Below are 16,981 nucleotides of genomic sequence, written 5' to 3' on the forward strand. Positions count from 1 at the left end.
ATTAAAACAGCAAAGGACAAACAACAAAAAGATGGAACTGGCTAACACTAGGGGAGGCCCCTACTCGGCAGAGCCGAAGATGCATAGCATCTCACCTTAGCGCAGAACCCCGCTGACGGCTCCGGGGCCCGGTTTTAAAGCCCTAAAGGCCCGGCCCATATTTCGTAGCAACCAATCATGTTACACTGCTCACATGATTGGTTTACCGAGAGCATGGCCACGATAAAAGTGAAAAACAAAGACAAATACACTTTCGCGCCAGCACGTGCGCGAAACGGTACCGCGGGGCGGGGGACACCCGTAGTTCCCGGTGCGTTCGCGAGCGGCCGCGTTCCAAGGAAGGAGACGCTTCGCTTTGAGCGCTCCCAGCCCCGTTCCGATGGCCCCGCGTACACTAACGATCCCTTACAGCGCCAAACGTAGTGGAAGACAGGGCAACGTTTTTTGAGAACCTGCAACAGTATCTTCTTTCCGACAAACAAATAGTTCTCATGGGTGACTTTAACTGTGTTTTGAGCGCTCGCGATAAGAGTAGCACCCGAGCCTTCAGGGACAGAAGTACTGAGGTTTTGAATCAAATGATAGACGAATACGCCTTGGAAGATGTTGCCGAATGCTTAGAGGGCGCACGCGATGTGCAGAGTACGCACTTTCAACGTGTCAGTCACGCGCGCCTCGACCGCATATATATGTCACTTGATTTATTGCCGAAATGTCATAAGTACAATGTTTTGCCTGTGTCCTACTCTGATCACTGTGTAGATGAGTGCTCTATAGGATCCAAGAAGCGAAATAACAGCTTTTCGTGGGACCTATGGAAACTAAACTCTAACCTGCTAAGTGACAAAACTTTCACTGATGCCGTGGTAGAAAAGATTAATAAAATAGAGAGGGAGGGAAAAAACGAAGTCGGGTTGCAGTGGGAACTAGCGAAACAAGACATTAAAATGAAGGCTATAGAACGGTCCACCATTCTAAGGCACGAAGAACGATTACAAGAAAGGCAGCTGAAAGTTATGCTAAAAAAAATTGTTAGCTCAAGAATGCAAACAACCGGGCATATTTATGGAAGACATCAAGAAAACAAAGCAAAAGCTGGAAATTATCGAAGAAAAACGGTATCAGGGAGCGCTAGTTCGGGCGCGAGCGGCAGATTTGGTCGCGGGAGAAACGCCCACTAAGCGGGCGCTTGGAATGGAAAAGGCGCACGCTCGACGAAACCACATTCACGAGGTAGAATGGGCAGGCACTTCAGTCTCTGATAACGATAGCATACAGCTGGCCTTCTTTGAGCACTTTCAGACAATCTTCGCGCAACATGAAGTCGACTCGAATGCATTTAGAGACGAGTTTTTGAAAGATATGCCACAGCTGGATGACGAGCAAAAAGTAATTTTAGAGCAGCAGATTACGCAGCAAGAAGTCGAACGCGCTATAGAAAGCTTAAACCATGGTAAGTCTCCAGGCCCGGATGGTTTAAGTGCTGTTTTTTATAAAGTGTTTAAGAGTGAATTAACCCCTTTGCTCACTTCTTTATTTAACGAAGCCTACAATCGTAATGCTCTGCCTCCATCCTACGGTACGTCCCATACAGTACTCATTCCTAAAACAGATGACGCACAGAAACTTAAACTGGTTACAGCATATAGGCCCATCTCGCTGACGAACGTCGATTACAAAATTTTTATGAAGGTGCTAGCTGCCAGATTTCAGATGGTAATTAAAGAAATCGTTGGCCCTCATCAAACGTGTGGCATCAAGGGGCGGTCTATTGCTTATAATATTCACAAAGCAAGAAGTGTGTTGGAGTGCTGTGACGCCCTTGGCGCTCGTGTGGCAGTTCTCCAACTTGATTTAGAAAAAGCTTTTGACTGTGTTGCGCATGACATATTGTTTTCTCTCCTTCATCATGTTAATTTAGGCACTATTATCACTGAGGGTGTGGCCTTGGCGTACAGAAATTGCACTACCAGGATAATTGTTAATAAATCGTTGGGGGCCCCCATTACCGTCCAGCGTTCTGTTCGCCAGGGTTGCCCCCTCAGTCCTCTTTTGTTTTGTATCTATATAGAAACTTTGTGTAAGCACATTATAAGAAATTATGCTGTTCAAGGATTTCGGCTGCAGACGGCTGAAGTCAAGATCCTAGCATATGCAGATGATGTTGCTGTTTTTGGCGTGAGTCACGATAGCATTCGTAACGCGGTCGACGGGGTCAAGCGTTTCAGCACTATGACGGGGAGCAGGGTTAACTGGGGGAAGTGTGTGGGGTTCTGGCATGGACAGTGGCCAGTGACCCCAAAGAATTTCGCTAACGTGACCTGGCACACGACCCCTGTGAAATACTTGGGTGTCCCGCTGGAAAATTACCGCGACAGCGAACCGTATTGGACACGGCAGGTGCAAGAAACACGCGATAAGGCTGAAAAGTGGAAAGCGTCCTATTTATCTATATTTGCGAGAGCCACAGTGTGTAATCTGTTTTTCATCAGCAAACTGTGGTATGTGATGCAAGTGATGCATTGTTCGCGAATTAATGTACAAAAGTTTCATCGTATTTTTGCTGTTTTTGTGTGGGCCTCGAAATGGGAGAGGTGTACGCGAACCAATTTGTTCAGAAGAGTGAGGGATGGAGGACTCGGGCTTGGACATTTATTTGCGAAGCAATTGGTCAATAGATTCTTGTTTTTGCGCGATGTTAATGATCCTTTTCTGCGCACAGTGTGCCAAGTAAGGCTCGGTAGGGCTTTGCCAGACTTTGTGATTTCAACTGAGTGTGTGACGGGTGGCATGTTTGGGTTTTTCAAGGAGATAGTTGCCAGCATCCGATTTCTGAATGCTAGATTTTCAAAGGATTTGTGTGACATCCTCTTTCCGGTGCCCTTGTACAGGGCCATGCACTGTGGAGGGCCGGGCTACAAAGTATTGAAAAGAGTAAAGAAAATGAAGGTACCATCGGGAGTCAAGAGTTTCTTCTTTAAGTTGCACTCTGGAACTTTACCTGTGAAAACTTTTCTTGAGGCAAAACAGATATTTCTTCCTTGGGGGTCGCATTGTCTCATATGCAAACAGCCGGAGACAATTGATGACGTCTTTTTCACTGTTGGGAAGGGGTCTATTTCTGGAACGTGCTGCAGAGGACTTTAAAGAAACAGCTTCCAATCCACTCATACGGAATAAGGTTTTTGCCATCCAAGAACGAGGATGGGGTACCGTTAGACTTAGTCATGCTGGTGGGCCTCCACAGTATACGGCGCTCCCGCATGGCAGGGTATCATTTTGACCCTGATGCACGGCCAGCCCGTATGTATTTTAGAGAAAGTATGCACAAGTTTCTGGAAGAACAAAAGCTAATAGTGGAGGTTCCTGAGTGGTTACCAAGGCTGGAAGCCCTCGTAACTTTAAGAGAATTTTAACCTAAGTCAGGCCCACTGTTTGGAATCCTGACTAACTGTGTATACTGTATGTACATATTATTATGTTCTGTTTTGTAATGTCGAAGCCCGGCAATAAAGAAAAAAAAAAGTCGGTGGTTCAGTGGTAGAATACTCGCCTGCCACGCGGGTGCCCGGGTTCGATTCCCGGCCGAAGCAATGCTTTACCTTTGCCGCCTTACGCACTGAGCTACGCTATGAATAGATGGGTAGTACGCCTGCGTGACATCGGCGTCGGTGGTTAAGTGGTAGAATACTCGCCTGCCACGCGGGTGGCCCGGGTTCGATTCCCGGCCGACGCATTGCTTTACTTTTGCGGCACTGGTTTTTACATGAGGACGAGTGCGATCGTTTTATAATTTTCCTCATCAACGGCCACGCAGCTTGTGCCACAGTAATTGATTTGTTTTGTTTTGCTTTGTTTATTGGTCTTTCCATCAAATATAATGGAGGAGATAAGGCAAAAAGCTGCGTACGCAGCTTTACTAAGGCCTTATCCCCTCAAAGGCAAAACAGCAGTGAACACAGACCGAACACCGATCAGAACCAAGTAATAAGGAATGATGAAAACAATTGTTACAAATGTACAATAGATTCAAGTATCTGCGCAAAAGAAAACAAATTTTCGGTTAGGAGCAAACACAAAATGCAGTGTTACGCCCAAGTCGACAATGTACACAATGAAGAAATTATGGGTACGGAAGGAGCATTAGTAGCACACCATATTATGACGTGAAGCAATGAAGGCACATAAAAAATGTCTAGCACATCATTTGACAACAAAGGAAAAAACGGTGAGTCTCTTATTCGCTGAGCATTTAAAATAGCGATAAGGACACAAAAGTATGGTACAGCTGCACATTGCTTAAGATATAAAACTAATAAAGGACATAACAAAAATAGTGTCGTAAAATATCATGAAGGAAAAAAAATTGTTTTAAATGTTTGAGGCGAATGTTATGAATGTCAATATTTCCTTGAAGAAAATTGTTGTGAAGAGTTGGTATCAGGTATTTTAGAGATTGTGTTGCATAATTCGATAATGCTGTACTTTCCAGTATAAGGGATTTCGCGTATTATAACCTGATGGCTCTTTTATTTCCAACTCAGCAAGGTTAATAAGATAATTATTGTGCTGTAGTTTGCCACGAATCAAACATTTACAAAGCTGGTATCTATGTATATCATTAACGCATAGCAAATTCGCCTAGCTTGCCTAGCAAATTTGCCTAGCTTGTACCCCTGAGTCGCTTTGGGACGTTAAACCCCATAGCCCAAACCAAACCATTTCAAACGCATACCGACCAATTGCACTTTCCAGCAGTGTCGGGAAAGTCATGGAAAGAATGTTGTTAACACGCGTGGAATGGTAGCTGGAGCGATACCAAACTCACCCTGCATTTATGTCTGGGTTTCGACGTGGCCGCTCTTCCATTGACAATGTGGTTGACCTTGTATCGTCCGTCCAGCACCAAAAAAACTTGAAAATATTGACTGCGGCACTATTCTTGGACATCAAGGGCGCCTACGACAACGTAACGCATGAGGCCATTTTGGACGCATTAGAAGCTGCTGAGATTGGAGGCCGCATGTTCAGCTGGATACGCAGCTATTTGTCAGGGAGGTCGTGTTTTGTCCAGACTGAAGACGGACCAACCTCTTCGCATCTAAATTCGCGCGGAGTCCCGCAGGGTGGAGTGCTGAGCCCAACTCTTTTCAACATAGCTCTCATCGGCCTGGTTGACTCATTGCCACAATCAGTCCAGATCTCAATATACGCCGATGATATCTGTATTTGGGCATCAAGCGTTGACCCGTCCCCAAGTTCGTGCGAGACTACAAAAGGCGGCAACGATACTGGCGTTATACTTTCGTCAGCAGGGCCTAAATATTTCAACCGGGAAATGTTTCCTCGTGGCGTTCACGCGAAAAAAAATGACAAGTTACCCCATATATTTTAATGGCAACGCCATTCCCTATGAGAAAAACCATCGCTTCCTTGGCGTTGTTATCGATAGGAACCTCTCGTGGAGTCCCCATCTTTACGACATGCGAAAGAAACTGACAGCGATTGTTCATATTCTCTCCTTCCTCGGGGGAAAGTCCTGGGGTGCATCTGTACGCTCGATGCTTCAACTGTACCGTTCGCTGTTCCTGGGATATGTGCGGTATAGCTTTCCCATTTTAAACAATATCAGAAAGACAAACCTTCAGACACTTCGAAGTGTTCAAGCGCAAGCTCTACGAATCTGCCTTGGGCTACCTAAATGTGCCTCAACGGCAGCCACTATTCTGGTCGCTGGGGAGCATCCTGTTACTTCATACACTGCTGTTGAAACCATGAGAACACACATTCGGCACCTCACGCGAGTTCCGAGTCATCTTGCAGCTCTTCCCGTACTCAGACCACATACTGCATTTGCAAATGTAATTCAAGCTCACCGTGCCTATCTTCCTTCGCAGTTCGCCCACCCATCAAGATCATGCTCACCCATATGGAGTCTCCATGAACCCCGGGTGCACCTATCTATGCCTGGAATTAATAAGAAATCTGATTTATCATTGCCTGCTCTCAAGCAACTGACACTGCATCATTTGCATTTTAACCATAAACACCGCATGCATGTCTACACAGATGGCTCAGTGATTTCAACAAGCTCTGCTGGGTCTGTGGTGATACCGGCCAGGTCTATTTTAATGAAGGTGAGGACTACCTATCTCACCTCTTCAACTGGTGCAGAACTAGCTGCCCTACGGCCTGCAGTTCAGTTCATTAGTCAGGAATCTGCACATGATTGGACAGTTTTCACCGACTCTAAAGCAGCCCTTCAAGGCCTGCAAACTGCACTACGCCGTGGGTCACACGAACAACTCGTTGCCGAAATCCGCAAGCTGTACCATGACGCCACATTGAAAGGACATGACATAATTTTCCAGTGGCTGCCGGGCCACTGCGGCATTCATGGCAATCACCAGGCTGACGAAGCTGCCCGTTCTGCCCACAATGACGGAATCCCCGTTAATATCCCCGTAACGAGAGCTGACGCAGCGTGTGGGCTTCGTTCCTTGAGGCTGGAGCTCACACTTTCAGCGTGGAACTCTGGAGAGTTGTGCAACCGTCGCCTCAGGACATTGGACCCTGGACTGCGCCTCCGTCTTCCGTGTAATGTAGCGCGTCGTGAAGCAACAATACTGTGTCGTCTATGGCTCGGTGTTGCCTTCACGAATAAGTATGCTTTCCGGATCGCGATGGCCGACAGCCCTTCTTGTGTGAACTGCGCCTGTGATGAGACGATCACCCATATCTTGTGTGAGTGACCTGCCTTTGTAGCTGAAAGACATAAGCTGCGATGTGCTCTGGACCGCCTGGACCCTCACCCTTTCACAGAGGCCAAGATCCTCGGTCCGTGGCCACAACAGTCAACTGCCATCAAGGCTTACAAGACACCCTTTCGCTTTTTGAGAGCGACTGCCTTGATTGACAGACTGTGATTATTTCCCTTTACTTCTCTCTTTCCTTTTTAATTCCCCTCATTCCCTTCCCCTGTGCAGGGTAGCCAACCGGAATCCTTTCTGGTTAACATCCCTGTCTTTCCCCCTCTCTCTCTCTCTCTTCAAACGCGGTTGGGAGCGCTGGAATACGATACGTTCGCGCTGACTTTGCCTAAGTGAGCTGCCGCTGCTCAGTCTGACGGGCTAAAAAAATGATGAAAATTAAAAAAAATAGAGGCTGCCTTGAAATACGCGACTTCACTGCTTTCCTTCCCTTTTTTTTGTCTATGTGATGGGTGAGCGTCCCTGTGAGCTGTAACGTCGGGTAAATGTCCGCTCTAAAGTAGTATGATTCCCTTGGCCATGCCTTCGCCGTACATTAAGATATACGCGACGCACACACTAGCGGAAAATCGCGCGCGCATACCTCGGCCGCGCGTGAAGTGGCAGCGTGAAGCTGCAACGAGCGGCCCGCTGCGGTGCAAGGGCTGCCGCTAGGGGGCTTTCAGTGGCATCTCACTTTATTTATTTATTTATTTATTTATTATTCCTCAAAGGTCCCTTTCGGGACATTACATGAGGGGTAGAGTCACTGGTTGTCTCACTGCATAGAAATGATTTCGAAGCGCCCGCTCTCCTCACGCTGTGTCTCGAACGGCGCATCGCCATTTCTCGCAAACGATCACGGCTCTAGAGGTTGGCCGCCCGGAGTTCGTATCTCGGAATGCGCGCGGATTATGAAGCGCAGGATCCGCGTTTCCCCTCGCTCCTGCCTGTTCTCTCGGGTCGAGCTGTTTGCATGTAATCAACTACATGGCTTGAAGAGGGTGATGTGAGGCTTAGCCGGGTACTCCAGCGGCTACAGAGAAATTACTGACTATGGGATTAGGGACGCGTAGGTCCCTGGGTCCCCGCACGCATCCACTGCACTGGGGAATGCCATTTGTTTCCAGTTGTCTTTACAAGCGTGTATCCTCATATGTGCTGAAAATGCACTAGAAATAAGCGAAGCGACGACGAAGTGTGAGAGAGCCACGAGCGTCGGTGACGGGAGCGGTCGCATGCTGCGTCGGCTCCGTGATAGCTCGCAATCAATTGCGATACATCAAATTTTCCCCCTGTAAGCCTGGTACCATCGTCTCCAGGAACCTCAGCGGCACTCGTCTACACCGCGTTTGTAAAGGTGGGGTCAATTTTTGACCACTTTTCGGGCATTTGAAGTCTTCGTCACGCCGCGGTGGTGCTAGGCCTAACGGCGCCGGGGCCTGCGATGGCCCCGGTCGGGGATCCCTCGGCTCCGGCGGCTCCAATTCAAGTCACCGGGTACGACCCGCAGTCCTTGCGGATCGTAACAATAGATACAAACCAATCCGAGGGTAGGACTCAAGGCGAGGATCCTCTACCAACCGAGGACGATTACCTTGAAGATATGGTCCGCGTCTGGCGCGGAAAGAAGAACACGGCGGCGGCATCGAGGGACGCTGGTGCTGGTGCCCCCCAGTAACAGGCGCCGGCTAGCTCTAAGCATACGCAGGGCGGGAGTGCGCTGAACGCAGCCTCGAAGCGCTCCAAAAAACTCCGGTGGCGGCCGCAGAACACGCCGCGTATCGAAAATGACGACATCGTCGTGGTGCTGAAACCGCGAAACACGGTCGACCTCAGAGCAACTTTTGGTCCCGAACAAGCCGGCGCTGCAATCCGCAGCATCCTCGGGGACAACGCAAATGCAGGACTTGCGGTGTGGCCTGTTTGGGACCAAAACGTGCTAGTATGTGCGTTGAAATCAGTCGACGCCGCGGAGAAGCTACTCCGGGATATTGTGCTGCGGGTTGGGGAACGCGAGCTACCGTTCCGGGGACACCCCAAACTCTCCGGTGCGTTCTGTCGCGGCGTCGTGAGTGTTTCACCTGACGAAACATCTGAAAGCGTTAAAAGAAAACTCTGTGCGGAACCAAATGTGCTGTCTGTGCGCAAGCTGGGGGGAACCCCGGTTGCGGTGATCACCTTCGCGGGGACTAAGGTGCCACGGACGGTGTTGTACAGCTACGAACGGCTCCCTGTTCGCCTGTACAAGAAAACAGTGCCTGCATGCCACCGCTGTGGCACAGTGGGCCATCGGGCCGATGCGTGCCCGCGACCGCAGCCGGGGCGCTGCAAACGCTGCGGAGTCCAGGTTCCCGATGCCGCTCCTGACGGCCCGGCGGAACATGACTGTGTTCCGAGCTGCCTCATCTGCGGAGGCGGCCACCCTACCGGAGCTCCTGGCTGTGCCGGGCGGTTCCGGAAACCCATCAAACCCAGCTCCCCATCAGGATCCAAACCGAAGACAAAGACGGGGCCCAAGCAAGCTCCTCCGCCCAAGGCCAAGAAAGCGCCAGCCGATCAGGAAACCAAGGCCAAAACCGGGCCATCGAAACCTGTCAAGTCCGCGACCCAGGCGGTGCCCCCGGACCTCAACGCCAGGGACTTCGCGCCCTTGGCACCCGTCCAACCACAGGTGAGCAGTTGGAGTAGGGCAGTCTCCGGGCCCCCTTCTCAGGACGGCGCAGGAGCCAGGCCGGATTCCACGACGCTGCCTACCCTCTGCTCCACCTCCTCAACAACAACACGTCCTGTCAGTCGTTGCCAACTTGCTTTCGCCACCTTTACTTCTTGCTCCCACTCAGTGCTGCCAACCATAAAGATTTACCCCTAGATTTAGAGAATTTGGGCGTTGTTGAGGGGAAATGGATTTTTTGTATAATCTAGGAAAATTTCGTCTCCTCGGAGAGTTCTCTTTATTTTTCTCTCAAATTGGGAAGAGAGTAAAAGCTTTTCGTTGTTTTTTCTCTACAACTGACGGAGGCCCGCACAACACCACCGCGCGCTCGAGTAAAGCCTGTTTCACACACGTGTAAATGCTCTGTTGCTGCGGCGCAAAAGCTGTTTACAGCCATCGCGGCGGTTCCAGCAATCAGAGCTGCAATCTTCTAAAAAGTTTCAAATTCTTCTCTACGCTGCGCTGCCCAATTTTCAGTCGCTTGCATGCATGTGAACCAGCCTTTACACGGATGTAGTCGTGCGTGTATGGTCCCTGACGTGGCCACTGGCACCCGCTGCTGTGATCTGGCGTGCCACGGCCTTCCCTCAACACGCGCACCCCTTTCTCACGCTGTATTTGGAGCTCGCTGCACGACGTGAAATTCCTATTTAGTAAGCATATCTGCATGTTTATTTTGGTAACTAGAAAAGAACAAAGGTGCCATTTTTTTTAGAAAAGAGCGCCGTGTTGGAAATATTATCTAGTCTAAATAGGGGAACAGTTCCCAGTTCCGCCACCGCGGTGGCTCAGTGTTTATGGTGCTCGCCTGCTGACCCAAAGACGCGGCTTCGATCCTGGCCTTGGGGTCGAATTTCGCTGGAGGCGAAATTGTATGCGAAGTGAGCGCACGTTAAGGAAGGTGGTCGAAATTTCCGGAGCCCTTCACTATTCCATCCCTCGTAGCCTAGGTCGCTTTGAGACGTTATACCCCCCAAAACCATAACCATAATTCCCAGTTCCATCACGACGAACAGAGTTGAGGTCACATAAGGCATACAAAGCTGTAAGAATGACTTCTTCATTATTTTAATTGACTCAGACTGTTAAGCCAGCCACCCTCTAGAGCAGTTGCACCAAATGAACAAGCAGGTTTTATATCGCACTTTCCGTACACTCCTCAAGCGATCTCCAGCCACTCTGTACGAGGTATGCTTCGGCTCAAAACGAAACCGACACAACATGAGGGAAAAAAAATCAGTTAATTCCACATGCCGATGCATGTTTACTAATATATTGAGTACAGTGAAATAAAAAAACACATACATGACATGGAGCCTTTAATTTGCAATTTCCAAAGAGCGCCACGGCTTATCTTGTAGCTTCATTTAGACGTTGACTTTAGGTCCATTTGAAATCTACAGCTAATTTGCTTACCAAAAATTGGGAAAAGGGTAGCTGCATGATAAAACTTGGTACTGAACTACGCGAAAATATACATTTATTTTTTTGGCAACTGAACACTGTTTTTCGTATCTAAGGAAATCTAGGGAACTTTTGGTTGCAAATTGGGGGAGAAGCGGATCTGCAGGTTGGCAGCAGTGCTCCCACTTTTTGCGTACTTATTTTGGGAGCCTAGATCGTGTCGCCCGGCTAGCTCAGTCGGTAGAGCATGAGACTCTTAATCTCAGGGTCGTGGGTTCGAGCCCCACGTTGGGCGCAAGTTTTTTATTTTCACGTTTAGGACAAAATTTGATTTTTTAGTGACGCGTTATTTTCGACCACCGAAAAATTAACACTGTGCGCTCGTGGTCTTACAGTTCAGTGCGTTTGCGTGGAATTCGCTGTCGTAGCATACGGGGTCGCCATCATCGTGATACGTCTAATCAAATACCGCTGCATTTGTCTCCAGCGGGGAGATTTGCCCCGTCCTGTCATCCTGGACGGACGGACGGATGGACGGACGGACGGACGGACGGAAGTTAGGAGGCTTTCCTTTGAAACGGGGTTGTGGAAGTTGCCGCCACGCTCGGCGTTTTTGTATACGTATGTCTTTAACGGTGTAATAAATCAGTATATGAATTGGCCATTCTCTTCAAATATAATTTTCCATCCTTCAACCCCAACCTTAATTGACAACTCTGCTTTTGAGCTGCCAGTCTTCCAATCGCTTTTTCTGCCACATATTCACTTTACCTAGATTATTCGTAAATCCTAGGGCCTCAATTAAAGTGGATGAGTCTGCATCGATATCCGAGTGGATATTGCCGCTTTCTAGAATTAGGTGTCGAATTGATTCTACAGATTTACAACACATAGCACTTGTGTCATCTTTTTTCTTAAATTTCCTTTTGTAGCTTCGCGTTTCAAGACACTCTCTGCTTACTTCAGAGAGTAGGGCGCTGCCTCTTGAGTTATCTAGAACTTTCTCTCCCTGATTTTCCTTTTCCAATTTCTGTGTACATTGAAATAATGCATTTCTTACCTTCTGCGTTTTTTGCCTGTGGTTTAAAGAAGCTTTTTGTTTTCATTATACTTACTAGCTGGTTTCCAAGTCCTTTTCCTCCACTATAAGTCAACGCTCTTTGTGTATGAGTATTTAAATACCTTAGCCACCAAGCGTTATCGTCCAACTTCCAAGTGTCTCCCTAACTGATACTATGGTCGAATGGAGTATTGAGCGATTACCGGGAATAAGAGTATCGGTGACAGTCTGCGCGCCTACTCGGGGGAAGTGGAGACCGAGTAACTTCATTCGGGCGAATTAAGAACCCTGAGGCACATGCTCCATGAATGGCCACAACGGCTGTCTCGCACGGCCGAGTAAAAATGTGCTGTCCATGCGTGCAGAAAAACAACTCTTGCCTGACATATATCTTAAACGCGGAGAGTGGCTGCGAGTGTGAAGCTGTCGTTGTAAACCACGTGTTACGGCTGTTCAAGGCGGCAGGAGTTTCCGGAACGAGGAAGCTGTGAGAAAGCTCATGCAGTCATGGACGGAATTAAGTACGGGTTCTCCACTTCCCGGCGCCCCCTCCAAAACGCACTCATATGTGAGGAACTCTTCCAAGCCCCGACGAAACACCTGGCTTCAGTGTTCTCAAAACTTCTCCGTGTCCAAGTCGTCTAAACGCACAAAATTTCAACCCTTTAACGACCCAGCTGTTTCATAGAGCTCTAAGAAAGTAGCTCCACTTTCTACATCACATGTGAGCTATAATGCAGCCAGTATAAAAGAGAATACATTTCTTAGCTTCGCTATGATGTAGTTATCCGGAATTTGCAACACTGCAAGATGGTTTGTAGCTTGTAGGGGTCCCAAAGCGACTCAGGCTATGAGAGACGCCGTAGTGAAGATCTTGATGAACTTCGACCACCTTGGGTTCTTTAACATGCACTCACATCGCATAGTACACAGGTCTCTAGCGTTTTGCCTCGATCGAAATTCGACCGCCGCGGCCGGGATTGAACCGGCGTCTTTCGGGTCAGCAGAAGAGCGCCATAACTACTGAGCCACCGCGGCGACCGCATGCAATTATATTATGGCAACAGCTGTCACTGCCTATTTTCCGAAATCGCGGATTGGGTGAAAATTCAAAACTTGTTTTTTGACGAAAAGAAATGACGTAGTAATTGTCTCACTCCTCGGTGGACACCCGAACCGTAGTAATTGTCTCACTACTCGGTGGACACCCGAACCACGCCGTAAGGGATGGAAGGAAGGTGGGAGTGAAGAGTCTCATGCTCTACCGACTGAGCTAGCCGGGCGACACAGGTGGGAGTGAAAGAACAAAGAGAGAAAGAGGTGCCGTAGTGGAGGGCTCCGGAATAATTTCGGCCACCTGGGTGTCTTTAAACTTGCACTGACATTGCACAGCACACGGGCCGCCCTTTGAGTTTCGCGCCTCCATCGAAAAGCGGTCTGACAGCGAGCCGATGTTGAGCGAGCGCGACGAGTGGCGAGAGGAGTATCAGCTGGAGTGCGCGTAACATCTCCTGATGAACTGAAGAGAGCTGGTTGCTTTCTACAGCATCCTTCGATGTGATGATGAGACGCAGCGCATATAAAATGAGCACCCGAGAAATGAGCCCTTTTACTGTGCTGCATTAAGACTGCACGTAGATGCCGGGCTCCGTAATCACGGTCAGTCCCCTGCTTAGTCGAGGTGAGGTATTTAAATGAATGGCATAACTCATTATTCATTGCTTCTACCATTATACGTCACTGAAATACCCTTCTCGACAAGCAAACTTCCTGTCAGGTTGTTAAAAAAATTACTTTGGTTAATAACATCAGACAGATAATTTTAGGATACAAATTACCCCAGTGAGAAAACTCCGTGACAGTTAGCCAAAATCTTTGAGATTTAATACGGCGGGAAGAAAGGTAGACAAAATAATGTGCTGATCATTGTGCGGAAATTTCGATATTTCGAACATATTGTCTGCAAGTTTTACGAAACCGACTTCCAAGACTTCGTAAAACTATGATGTGCCGCGTTACAGTTATTATTAGCCTACTTTCTTTCCTATTTTTTCCTGTTTTTTCTTCTTCTCAGCCTAAGAAAAACCATTCGCTTTGCAGAATGCCGATACTCGACGCAACTTTAAAGACATTACTATAAAATATTGTCTGTATCATTTTATTTGTTCGGTATTAGGCCCATATGGTTTTATTGTTTTTACCATCTGTGCCAGGTGCAGTTTCTTCTGCGTTTACTTTATTTTTTGTTTGCTTTTGTTGTTATGTTATATGGTGCAGCGTCATCACGCCTTACAATAATCTTAGACGCACAGGTTCCGTTATGTCGCCACGTGTACATTTCAAAAGTGGGCTCGTGCATCTGTTAAGCCGTTGCGAGACGGCTTATACCTCTTTTGCCCTGCGTCTGGTAGTCCATTGTTAAAACATGGCTCGTTACCTAAGCAGAAAGCTAAACATCAGAAAAGCCGCCGCGGTGGCTCAGCGGCTATGGTGCTCGGCTGCTGACCCAAAAGACGCGTGTTCGATCCCGGCCGCGGCGGCTGGAATTTCTTTGGAGGAGAAATTCTAGAGGCCCGTGTACTGTGCGATGTCAGTGCACGTTAAAGAACCCCAGGTGGTCGAAGTTTCCGGAGCCCTCCACTACGTCGTCTCTCATAGCCTTAGTCGCTTTGGGACGTTAACCCCCCCCCCCCCTCTTTCAACATTTAGCTGCCACAGCTAACTTGCCTAAGCAATGTTAAGGTTGCCATTGTCATCCACTTTTCGGAAAAGCTGAAGTTGTTGGCCGCTCTAAAGGGTAGCTAGCAAGGGACCTTCACGAGGCGTCACTCGTTCATAAGTTGGGAAGCGATAAGTGCGTCAGTTAGACGTCGGTTGTGTTGCTGGGGAAAGAATCATGGAAGACAGTTGGGCTAGTTGGTGTGAATTCGTTAGTGACTGCGACATTGCAACTAGCGTGGAAAGCACAAGGACAGCGACAAAAGGAACCGACGGGACAGCACGCTAGACAGCACGTCGGTTCCTTTTGTCGCTGTCCTTGTGCTTTCTACGCTAGTTGCAATGTCGCAGTCACTAACGAATTCACACTAGCGTGCTGTCCCGTCGGTTCCTTTTGTCGCTGTCCTTGTGCTTTCCACGCTAGTTGCAATGTCGCAGTCACTGGGGAAAGAATCTGTTGCTAAATGCTTTGTAATCTCTTCGGTGTTGGTCTCTGAAGGAAGGGGAGGTGCTTCCTGTTTTCTCCATGCTTCTTTGATCGATTTTTATCCGCAAAGGACCTTAGCTCAGTTTAGGCTGTGATATCTAGCCGCCTCCTCAAATCAGTGGATAGCTGGGCATGCCCTTTTGATTCTTCGAGCACATGAATGCGATTCCGATTCTTTCACTTGCAAGTTAGCGCTAGTTCTGTAAGTCCGCTCTGACGTCCTTGTTTATGTCGTGCTAAGCCCCCTCCAAAACCATACCAGCAGCTGTTCTTTTTTAAGTGGTATCCTACTATATTATTACAGCTGCGCCACCTACAAAGGAACGGAACAGAATTATAGCATGGAATTGGAATATGTAATCGGAATAGAATTTGTGAAATTAGTCCAGAATATAAATAGAATGTGATCGTTACGCATTAATCGCACGTAAGTTGCTTGAGTGCCGCGGATAATTTTTATTATTAACCCCTCCCACAGCAGTTGACTGACCAGTATACCGCACAATGCCATAAGATTACCCTACTGTTGGTCTAATCTGGTAGCCTATATTAATGGCGCGGTACGCTCACTACGCGCTCTGTAACGACATTGCCTCTCCGCAGAGGAGAGACGCCAGCCGCTCCAATGACCTACATAACCAGAAACTTGCGCAACGAGCTACGCTATGAATAGATGGGCAGTATGCTGACGGAACGTCGGCGTCGGTGGTTCAGTGGTAGAATACTCGCCTGCCACGCGGGTGGCCCGGGTTCGATTCCCGGCCGACGCAGATTTTTCTTTTGGGGCTCTGGTTTTCAGAAAAGGACAGCTGCAATCCTTTATACAATTTTTCGCATAGAACAGCCACGCAGCTTGTGCCACTGTAATAGATGGGCCCAACTTGCATCGTTTCTAACGAATATTTTTTCCTCCGCCACATAAAAAAATTTGTAGCCCCATCTAAAGAGTCGTACTTTTCCAAGATCGCAGCGTTATCTTCCGTACAAAGGTTTGGTTTATAGTTTATCGGGGTTTAACGTCCCAAAGCGTCCCAGGCTATGGGGGACGCCGTGGTGAAGGGCTCCGGAAATTTCGACCACCTGGGGTTCTTTAACGTGCACTGACATCGCACAGTACACCCTTCAGTCTAAAGAGCATCTGGGCGAGGAGTCAGGGGACAAGGAGCGCAATTGCGTGAAGAGCCAAGAGGCGAGGAGGGTGGGGGATGAGAGGGTTGCATGGCGGTACGTAATGTCCATGCAAGGGACTCAGCGGGTAAGGGGAAATACGCTGCGTACTGAGCACAAGGGGTGCTCGTATTCGACACGCTAGAACGTAACAAAATTACTGTTCAACCCCATTTCGGACAGCGAGATTAATTAGCGCTAGCAGTCGCAGCATCGTTTGGGAAGGAATGTCGGCACTAGACGGGCGCTGATCCAGACCAGAGGGAGCGCCGTGCTCAGGACGCTGCACATAAGCGGGTGGTCAGCTACGGCCTCGGAACGCTGCCTGCAAAGGCGGTACCAGACAAGATCCCGAGTTCCAATTACACAAGCTGGCGACATCGAGGAAAGGCCAAACGCAGGTAATCGGGAGAGATGCCCTAGTGGATCCGCGCGAAGCACGATGGGAGAAAGGAGCGATCTCCTCCCGCGACGGCTGCTGTCAAGCATGTTGCTGTGTTGTGGCGCCGTGTTCAGGCGTTGTGCGTCTTCTCGTGCGCGTTGTTGGTATCTCTTAGCAAAATATTGCAGCGCATTGCTGTGGTGGTTATCTTAGTCTTTCTGCAATTCTGTGGTGACTTTTTTAGACATTCGACATGTCTGCAAAGGAAAATCGCGGTGGTGGTCAAACGTGCTGCGTG

The 16,981-nt window shown here is 48.6% G+C and overlaps 2 non-coding genes across 2 annotated transcripts; both read left to right on the forward strand.

Moving 5' to 3' along the window:
• The first annotated feature begins 11,091 nt into the window (after positions 1-11,091).
• On the forward strand, positions 11,092-11,164 carry TRNAK-CUU (transfer RNA lysine (anticodon CUU)). Its single transcript has one exon. It is a non-coding gene; the product is annotated as a tRNA-Lys (tRNA).
• Positions 11,165-15,833: 4,669 nt separating this feature from the next.
• Positions 15,834-15,904, forward strand: TRNAG-GCC (transfer RNA glycine (anticodon GCC)). The gene has a single exon. It is a non-coding gene; the product is annotated as a tRNA-Gly (tRNA).
• Positions 15,905-16,981: the final 1,077 nt, after the last annotated feature.

The sequence above is a fragment of the Amblyomma mixtum genome, chromosome 1 (genome assembly GCF_055824585.1).
Source record: "Amblyomma mixtum isolate Tamu chromosome 1, ASM5582458v1, whole genome shotgun sequence".
Lineage (NCBI taxonomy): Eukaryota > Metazoa > Arthropoda > Arachnida > Ixodida > Ixodidae > Amblyomma > Amblyomma mixtum.